The following is an 11,255-nucleotide window of genomic DNA, read 5'->3' as shown; positions in this document are numbered from 1 at the left end:
GTTGCAATCCACACCTATTATACCTCTAGAAGAAAGTACTACAGCAACAGTTAATGGGCCCCACGTTTTTATTTTAGTCTAATATGACCAAGACCACCTACGTAGGTTGACAGGTAAGTATCTATTTTTTTATTTTCTAGTTTTCAGTGCACATAAGATAAAACCGTTTGACTTAAAAGTTTTTTTACCGATTTTTTATTAGATTTATCTTTGATTGCTGTCATACAGCGCTCTTGGCTCCTTCGATCAAAGGTTGCTAGGGTCAGTCATGGATTTCTAACCTTCTGTAACTGTAAGAAATGATTAAGTTCTTGCATTGTGTGTTAAGTTGAGACACAAGGGGTGGGTGATTCATGTCTTTTTGATTTCACCAGAGAACGAAATGCTACTGATACGTGCCAGAACGTCTCACAATACCCACAAATTACCATAAAAGAACAGACATAATAAACATATGGCTTGTTCTCATAATGAAGGAATTTTGGTTGGCGTGAATCATAGCTCGTTAGTTTTTAAATATTTTTGATTTATTTAAAATCAAGAATAACTAAACAATTGGATTTTATATGGGCACTGAAATTCAGATAGATTCGAAAATATCTTTTTGTAGAAAAATGCTCCAACATGAGCAAAATTGTCACTTTCCTGTGGGGCGATTTTCCAAAACGCAAGTTTTCTACCGACATAATGCGTAAAGTAAATACATAATTAAATCAATCAATACCTAATCACAGTAACAATTAGTCAAACTTTGCTAAAACTTAAAAAAAAGTTTCGTGGCTCTTTATTTTTTGACGATTTTTAATCATTGAATAGGGGCGACAAGAATTGTGTATCACATTCCTGTCAGCTAAAAACGTGTCAAGAATACCTATAAATTGAATTTTGACAGCTTTCGCCAGATTTCTATGACAAAGTAGGTAGTTAGGTAAGCTCATTGCCGCTTATAGTTCCGCGTAACAGCCAATCAGACAGTCGCGACGAAGCTCTCATCGACCGCAGACGCGTTCGGGACAGACAACTTCTCACTTGTATGGTAAGTATTTACGTAAACAATATTTAGATTTCATATATACTTTTTATTATTTTACATAATACACCAAGGATAAATATTCCATGAAGTAATGAAATGTCATTTAAAGACAGCGTTTTTGAGTTTTTTGTGAATAGCCTCAAAATTATCACTTTCCTGTATATCACTTGTCTGGATTTGTGTACACAGGAAAGTGATAACATTACAGGAAACTGATAGATTTACTTTGATTTCTATTTTTTTTTCTTAACATTTTATATTATAATCCGTTGAGGCCTTGTTTCCACAGAAACCAAAATGTCACAACCTAAAAAAAAAGACCAGGGAAGAAGTACTAGCACAGAAGCAAAAAAATAAAATAAAGAAAACGTTATGGAAGAATGAAAAATGATCCAGGGAAGTTAGGTACTTTGAAAGAAAAGAAAAAAACTGTATTAGGTAATTAAAGTCAAGAAGTACGTACAGGAAAGATAAAAACAATATCCGAGATGACTGAACGACAAAGAAAGACACGAAACGGATTCTGATGATTGTTATTGAATGATCTGTGGATTGTTATATGAAAAAGACACAACAGGTCAAGATTGGATTAAATGCATGCAATAACGTCATCAATGGGCGCAATGTAACTGCATCAAAACGGATATAGTATCGTTCGATTCTTTTTTTCTTCAATTATCGTTCAATTAGGCCTGCCTGGTTATCGCATAAAGACTATGCAATGCAAACTTAAACTGACCTATGTATTTAGAGAATTTTCGACTGATTATTATAAAAAAAACACTGAAATTATATATGCCTTTCTAATAATTAAGTTTCTTTAAAGTACTACCTGAAAAAAGGCAGCTGATTATTTTGTATAATGTATTCATTTCATAGAATGGGTTGATTTTTTTTAACTCTTTAAGACAAATTTAGACTATTAAATTACAGACTTGTTTAAAACCGACTATCATTATTTATTGTGCCTCACTATTAAAATTTTGTAATTCATTGTTTTTAAATAAAAAATAAATCTGATAATTTGTGTTTAATAATCTCACTTTCCTGGTTATTTCTCACTTTTCAGGCAGTAAAATAACATTCACATCTTAAAATTGTTAACGGTTTTTAATAAATGTATAAAATATATAAAGTGAATAATTTAGACGTCACTTATTATGCATTTTTATACATATTTCATGTTTATTTTCATTTTCCTGTGCCATATATCATTTGCCTGTCCTAATTTTTTTTCAAAGACCTATAATTTATTTATTTACCAATATTTTGTCTGACCCGCAAAACTTGTGCTTATTTATGTATCAATCTTGAGTTCTGGCCACTTAGCATAGTCAATTTTAGAAAAAAAGCATGGGACTAAAAATGTTCCGTTAAAATTCCTTCATAATAAGAACTACCCATATGTATATTTGCAATTTTCCCCGCATGCCTGCTCGCCCAAACGCAGAAATTATGCAAAATATATACACACTTACTTCATTATATAAATGTTATGCTTAACCTTCCAACAGGACATTATACGGTAGAGTGTTGGCCAAATGTGACACACTGAAGAACAGAATGGCAAACTTAAGCGCATTTTTCCAGTTTCTAGGATTCTTTGCAATGTTCCTATATTTACTCAAGTACTTCGTTTATGTGACTTCCCAAAAAATATAAGTACATACATACGTTGTAGATTGTATTTAATAAGCTATGGTTACATTTTGCCTGTATGTGACCCTCAAAATAATAGTACTCAATTTCAGAAACGTAGAAAACTGAACTAAGATTTTTTCACAAACGATTTTGTAAAAAGTAGTTTTGCAAAAATCAAAATTGAATGCTTAGAAAACTTTTACTTTCCAGCAGTAGGCTAAATAGCTATGCGACTTTATCTGCCGTGTGTGACAGCAGCGCACACAAATCCGCATAGAGCGACGCGCGCCGAATAGAAAGGTTGGCGCGGTGAAAGCGCGATCGTGTCCTTGTCATAAATCTGGCGCTTCCTACTTTTATTGTTTTCTACGCTGTTTTACTTTGAAATTTATTAGACTTAACATAGAAAAATAGAGGGATAGGTCAGGTTAATAATTCAATTAGTTATCAGCATGAAGTTACGAAACCTAGAGTGTATTAAAAACTCCTGAGGCAGTTATCCATCGCAATCTAGACTACGATTTCAGATTACTACTAACCTACCTTATATTTCACATCTATGGTAGGTACTAGAGTAATCGCAGTGCAGACATAAACAGTAATGAATTTAGATTATAAAGAAAACCCAATGACAATAGGTAAGTAAATTGCTAAAACATTTTAGTTTAATTTGATTTCAATCTTAAAACCCAAATGGATTACCCAAGATTTTTGAAAGTTAAACGCATCGGTTATCGTTTACAAATCTTGCTTAATCTTTAACGATATTTTTAATGACTACTTAAACGATAATTAAGTTTTTACATGAGATGCAATAATATGCCTGACACCGTGGCCTGACACTAATGATTTTTGAAAACATTTGCATCATCCAACGTCATAGTATTATGACTGAATTGATTAATCGTCGTTTTAAAATTCCATTTTTTTTTTCATTCCCATATTTTAGTCATAAAATTAGTTACTGACAGTCTCTTAGCCTATTTCATTAGGTATTATTCGAGAAAAGTAGCAAATGAATCTAGATTGATTGACAAATCGTTTTTGGTGGGCCCCGGCTGTCATTAGAACATCTTTAGCAGGCGTTACGGGCACTTAAAAGCCAGAAAAGTGGACGAACCAATCTTTCCAAGTGCCTTTATTACACTGGAATCTGACCCCTATAGTCATATGTATAATATGATATTTGGCTGAGGCTAGGCCTACCTATTTGTTTTATAAGGATCTAACTATTACAATTATTTGATGAGTTAAGATGGAAAGGAACCAGGTAAACGATGATATTAAGCGCCAGTTTCTTCATCAAAAGTTAAAGTTAAAGTAATGTCTAAAGTAAAAGTAACGGTCAAATTCGTTTTTTCAAGGCTAAAGTGACAGCAAAACTAATAGAAAAATTGAATTTGACCGTTACTTTTACTTTATATATATATATATATATAATCTTTATTTATCAGACAATACACAGTCCATTTTGTTAGTAAAAACACAACTTAAAATTATTGTTAGTAGTTAAACATAATTACACAAATTTACTCTCACGCTATCCTCACTACCAACTTCACAAAATGCCTAAAGATAGGAGAGTACAGATTCTCCGCCACTGTTTTTAAGATGCTGTTGTTACTATATAGCCCGACACTACTTTAGACATTACTTTGACTTTTACTTTGGCTTTAACTTTTGATGAAGAAACTGGCTGTAAGAGTAAAGGAATAGATAGGAGGATAGATGCCGGATAGAAGAACTATCCGTCTAACCAAGTACATTTATCAAAGCTAGACTTCAGACATACATAATACAAGATTAATGACATAATAAAGCATTATATAATCGCAAGCCAATTGAATAACTCGAGCAAGTACCGGTTGCAGTTGATACGGATTATTATCGACGATTGTTCGTTGTTTTGTTTGTGTTTGTGAATGGACTGTAGTTTGAGCTAGTTCGAAAGTGAAGACCTGAATTGTGGATTAATGTGAGCTTTAGAAGTGGAGGATTAATGTGGTTTTAATCGCAGATGAGGGGCGTCAAAAGAAGCACATGTATTTACCTACTACATAGATATATGTAGAGATCATCTATTTACTTTCTTGTATCGGTTTACCCGGGTAACTGGGTTGAGGAGGTCAAATAGGCAGTCGCTTCTTGTAAAACACTGGAACTCAGCTACATCCGGTTAGACTGGATGCCGACCCCAACATAGTTGGGAAAAGGCTCTGGAGATGATGATCTATTTACTTTATTGACAGCAAGCGTAACTTTCTGGTAGATAGTATACGTTCACGATTGCAAAATAAACGATTTGATTGGATTTACACGTTCATCTTCAGAATTTCATGCTTCAAAGGTGTAAGGCGAAGTTTACTCTTTAACAACGGAACGGCTATTCCAAAAACTTGAATCTTATCAAACCAAGCATCAATGTTAATAGTAGAGGGCATCATTATAACTTGAGCAGTATTGCAACTTTAAAATTGAAATTAAATTTAAAATGGAACCAACGTAAAGAAATAAAACGTAAGACATATGTGAAGTTTTTAATAATAACACCATAAGAGGCTTTGCGGCCTATCGCCTACGCATATGGGAAACTAGACACATTACAATAAATAAATATATTGAGATCAAACACTTTCTCTGTGAAAGTTGTTATAAATTCTGTTTACCTTTGCCTTATTATTTTGTGTCGTAATTTTAGCTCATCAATCATCATAATATGAACTTTAACGAGTCACTTGACAAATTATAGAACATACCTACCTAAAACAGCGCAAAGACTTTTGTGAATGATACACACTGCAAACTTTTAGTCGGCCGATGGGTCTATCAGGCTTAAATGTCAGTGATCGGCATTACCTATACCATGATGCGGACGAATGACCAAATGTATCGGGTTATCAGCCAAACCCAAACATCCATCAAGAGAATGATTGGCCAACTGGAAAAATACATACGGAGAAGGTTTTTTGCAATGATCACCACACTTGCCCAAGGCGGATTAGTACATCATAGACGACTATTAATCTGAACTAAGATCGTGCTCAAACGGTAATACGCCAACCGTGCCTCCGATTAAAACCGAATGTACCAAAATACTTGAGTGTACAATTATATGATGAAACCAAGGCTTGGCTACCAATCTTCATTGCAAGGCTACCTTACTTATATAAATGTAGTGTACTCAAGATATACATAGATTCGATATGACAGCTCTTCGATAAATCAAAATATACTCGATATAACAATTATTGTTATAACAATCGTAAGTCATAACATATCGAGGTTTCGAGTATGATTTGTATGGGAAAATGTTTTGTAATTTCATGTTGTTATGTTTTATTGTTGTTGCTAAATTCTTTCAAATAATTTAATGTAGACAACGACATTAATTATATTTTAAAAAAATGCTCTTCTTATTCTCTACGTCTCAGTCAATTGGTTTAAGAAGCAGCAAAATGCAGTAATAAACTTTTTTTGTCTAGTACGACACCACATATACGAGTACTTCCATATACACCTTCATATATTACCTACTTAATACACCTTGACCATACCTCGACCACATACTAATTGGCGCGTCTGAAGTCACTTAAAATACTATTATTTCCTTCCCTTATTGGACAATTACAAAACTAACTTCAGTTTAGCCAAGTTAAGCCACTTCTAACATCCGTCACTTTAAACAATAGAATCTCCACACCACTCCTAAACACATAGGTATATTTGGTAGGCTTACATTCTACCGTCTGGCAGATAAACTGGCGAGCGTTGCGTCAAGCGCCTTTCACGAGGCGATCCTTAGGTCACGAGTGTGGCCCGAACTCGTTACATCTTAGTTTAAACTCGCTGGTAAAAGTAAAGGCTATCTGTCAGATAGATTGGAAGGCTAGTAAGTCGTATTATAATGTAATATTGGGTACTAGCCGAGTTCGCGCGACTACACCCGAGCGGCGATGGTAGTATTTTTCCGCTCGCGCATAAAACGTCTAAGTATGTCCTTTATCAGATTCCAGCAGTGTGTAGAAAAAATCAATTAAAATTTAAATCGATTCAGCAAATTTGACGAAACCAAAAAATGTAGAGCTTCTATACACTGCTCCCAGAACTTATTAGCTAGACCTAATGGACACTTTAGATGGATATTTCTGGTGGTATAAAAATAAACAGGTTTGCCAAAAGTCATAATTTATATAGGTACCTAAGTAAATAAATCAATGGACGAAAATCATTGTAAAGACGATATTTATGATCATAGAAAACTATGGTAATCACCTGTAATCTTATGAAACGGCTAAACCTCTCAAAACCATAAGTCCCATAAATCATGGTGTCAGCGAAAGAAACAAGTTGCCAAATTGCATTGTTTCCGAATAGCTCTCCGCGGAAACCGTTAAAAAAATGCCTGGCCATTTGTTAAATGATGTTTTTACGTTGAACCTTGTTGTTATGGTTATTGCGAGTTGCAGTTGTTATGGAGTTTTTGACCAGTTTTGTAAAATTATGCCGTTTCTGTTATAATTAGTTCTTGGAAAACTTGGTAAGGTTGGTATTGGGCCGATTTAGGAAATATTTCAGTGGATAGTCTTTTTCACTTTTATCCGGCTGAGCGCAATAACTATCCAGGACGCGGGTGAAACCATTAGCAGTACCTAGTAACAGTTAGGCAGAGCGGCGTTATATCGTGTACACTACAAGAACAAAAAGCAACATTAGATTTGAAGATACGTTATCTCTTAATACCACTATAGAAGTATGAATGGATCTTGGTATAAGATTATTATGTTTAAAAAGAGCTTAACGGTATCCTTATTTGGTCGCACTCCAAACATTTTACGCAGGTGTGTAGCAACAGGTCATCAGCTAATGTTCTCAATGGAGAGGCATTGAGATATTTTGTAATTCCGTTCTAAACGACAATAATATATACGTACATTTGCTTCTTTTTAAGCTTCCAACCTCGCTTGTTATTGAAGAATACCTTTCTAAGATTATTTAATGAGATAATGTTGTGACCTCCTCTATTCTCTTTGACATAATTTGAAATTAAAGATGGCCGTGCAGGTGTCGTTATTATTTGAATTTCAAGATTTATTTATTGGACCTAACCTTTATTTATCAGACAAGTTTGACCCATAGATATACCTTAAACTAATATGTCTATGTTATATACAAAAATACAGGATAAACGATAATTTCAGAGTCATAAGAAAAGAGATTGTATAGTAGATAGATACTTACGAGATATAAATGGTAGTTTCACGATTTCAGCTCCGTGACTCCTTATTGAGAGCCCTTAAGTAATGTTAGTCTCGAACGCTCCAATTTCAGCAATCCACTTCTGTCAAATAAACCTCCCTATTGGCGAAAACATGACTTGGCTTTGTGTACTATTTGTCGATGTTTCAAAATCTTTTTGTAGTGGATATCAATAGTCTTTGACTCCTGTCAGACTTGTTGATTTGTTTCTAATTTTCCATCATTAGCCATCTTCTCTATTGAAATTTGAATGTTTTTAATTTCAATAGCTTCGCGAACTATCGTAGGCAGGAATCGGTTTTCTTTTGCCAGGACTTATGGTTTATCAAATCTGATGTAAAGGTATCTAATGCTGGGCTTTGACAAATGTGTGTTCACAAACTGCTGATTTTCTGGAACGGCGGCGGCGGTCAGATATTCATAAATGTCTACTACTTGCGTACTTAAGTGTCAGAAATTAACATTGCTCACACGCTTTCGTGAAATATAAGTTTTTGTCTACTTCTTTCGAAATATCCTGTTATAAGGAAATATAAATTAAAAATAAACAGGAAAAATAATTCATTCTTGACATGGACGTTCTGGAAATTCCCTGTTGCGGTTTGACCAGGACTAGGCTTTGTAACAAGCTTATTTAAGCTTGTTGACTAATAAAGTGACGAAACCAAATCATGCAGCTTTGCAATGAATCTAAACGACCTTTTAACACCGCAATCGATAACCCAGGATCTCAGTATTGTTATAGAATCCACGAATTTCCACAGCATTACGAAACGGCCTTGTTACAATATTTCTGTAACATATTGTGCGAATCCGGGTGTTATCTCGACGTATACCGATGAGAGATCAGACTGTTGTAATCTATTGTTGGGTATGTTCTAGTTTTTTGCAGTTTGGACCGGTAATGACCGGGTGCAGTTGCTTCACGTTTGATTCATTGGTATGTTTTCGGAACGGTGGTGATTACTATCTTTGGAGATATTAGGTGGACCTGGTAATAGGTACTTATTAGTTTGCTTGCTTGAACTAATCGCAGAAACTACAGGTCTGATTTGAAAATTTTTTTCAGTGTTAGATAGCCCGTTATTCATGAAAAGCTGTATGCTACTCTATACCCAGGTGTGAGAATATTTGTTGCAGTGACCCTAATTCCAGAGCTCGACTAATGTCAAACTTATAGAAGACAACTGTACCTACCTAGAGGTAGGTAGTTTCTGTCCGACTTCCCAAAAAGGAGGAAGTTCTCCATTCGGATGTTTGTATTTTTTTGTACTTTCTATGTAAACCGATAAGAATAAAGTCACAAGCTTTAATCACAGTTACTAATTAATCTTAATTACGCCTCGCTAATCAGCCCAAGCTTTGAAAAATACAATCTAATAGGATTACAAAGACTTTCTCAGCGGTCAGCAGTTCAGATAGGAATCTAGGAAGCGTGGAAGAATAGTGCTAAGTGTGCTTGCGTAAGTCTGCAGTCGCCATTGTGTTCCGGCCTTCCGGTGGTAACGTTCTTTTTTTTAATTGAGTCATATGTGTGGGTGTAACTGTGTCATATTGCGGGTGTTGTTTTGCACTTAGGTGTGAAGAATTTGGGTTAGTGGTAAGAATTATTTGCGTAGTAGTACATAAGTTTTCTGGGTCTTTGGGCGACAGATTTAGTAAAATGTATCTACTCATTTATTTAAAAAAAAAAACTATAAGTAGGTAATTGGATATGATTCCAAAGTGTGTACCTACTACTGTTTTAATGTTGATACCAAAAATCGTTAATGTTCTTTGAACTCACAAAAAAAACGTCAAACATTTTTACATTAGGTATTTGAAAAACACAATGTATGAACGTAAAACAATTAGGCAACCAAAGTTCCATTAATCTCTTATGTAATTAATAAGGTTAAACTTAAAAATCAGTCTAGTACCATTGACCTCAAGAACTGCTGCACATATTTGCGTGACGCTTTCACCGCAGGGACGCACGTTTCTTTCCGGAGGATGTGGTGTGTCATCAACACCCGGATTTAGGGGCACGCCCATTTTGGGTGCAGCCAATGACCTGCCTTTTATAGAACTGAAAATAATATTATACGAAGCTATAAGAGTTTTGTTGATATGTTTGTTAAATTGAACGCGCTAATCTCAGAAACGACTCTAGTCCGATTTGAAAATAATCTTTCGGTGTGTAGCCACAGACTTAGATTAAGTACCTACATAGAAGTATATTTATCCTGTGACCTCATTTTTGAAGTAGTTCTCAAGGCATGAGCTTGAAACCCCGTGAAACAGCTAGTGCTTAATAATTTACCTATTAAAAAAAACACTCATTGTTGTTAACGCTGTTTAAATTGAATTGCATTACACAAAATAATTAAGGTAAATAGGTAGGTACCTATTCGCAACTAAACAAATTACACATTGATTTTATGCAAGCAATAATAAAAGTAGTCACAATTCTATCAATACACGACCTCAATAACTATTGCTGAACAAGTGAACATCAATATATGATTGACAGTCGCTCATACCTACGGTAAAGGTGGATTCAGACATCAACGAACAACGAATACTTTAGCTTGAGGCATGCGTGTTGCAAAATTATTATTATGCTGCTACCAGTGCTACCGATTGCATGAAATTGATGAATACCTATAATTATGAGGACGACTGCACATGGTGCTGCCGCTTCGATCCAGAAACCAGTCGGCAGTTGCAGTCGGCAGCTCGCATCCAAAACTTCAAAAATCTTTGTGCTCGGGTCGAGCCATCATTCGCGGCGTATGCTTCGCCAAAGTCTAGTTACGGCTTTATGTTTGAACATCGTTATAATCTTGTTAGCGTCAACCTGCACAGATATATCGCAATCGGATGCTACTAACAATGTATTTACGTAATAAACTCTTTATATGACTTTAGTGTAGGTACAAATTGGAAGTGTTGTAATATGATCAATGTGCAAATGTTTGCCGTTTATGCTTTTAATTTGAATTAAATCTCTAGGTAGGTACTTTTCGATAGTTACGATCAGTCTTGAGCAAGCGTGGTGATTAACGCTCATTCTTTCTCTGTCGATATGTGAAGAAGCCTGTGCCCTGCAGTGCAGGGACAATAAAAAGGCTGATGTGGCACGAGGCATTTTTATCTAGACAACGTGCTTTTAGGCGATAATTATAGAAGATATTTTTTTATGTAGTTACTTTATTTGTACCTACATAGCTAGGTACTTTACTTTTACAATGGTCTGCCTGTGGCTGTGACGACGACCATGAATGCAGAGCAAGAGATCCTTAGTTCACAGAGATCACAAAGCAAAGTGCCTACGTTGGTTAGA

The 11,255-nt window shown here is 35.0% G+C and overlaps 1 long non-coding RNA gene across 1 annotated transcript; it reads left to right on the top strand.

Moving 5' to 3' along the window:
- The first annotated feature begins 531 nt into the window (after positions 1 to 531).
- On the top strand, positions 532 to 2,053 carry LOC124638195. The gene is made up of 2 exons (XR_006985343.1): positions 532 to 1,036; positions 1,323 to 2,053. It is a non-coding gene; the product is annotated as an uncharacterized LOC124638195 (long non-coding RNA).
- The last annotated feature ends 9,202 nt before the right edge of the window (positions 2,054 to 11,255 follow it).

Source organism: Helicoverpa zea, chromosome 17 (assembly GCF_022581195.2).
Source record: "Helicoverpa zea isolate HzStark_Cry1AcR chromosome 17, ilHelZeax1.1, whole genome shotgun sequence".
NCBI lineage: Eukaryota > Metazoa > Arthropoda > Insecta > Lepidoptera > Noctuidae > Helicoverpa > Helicoverpa zea.
This window is presented reverse-complemented; position numbering and strand designations above follow the sequence as displayed.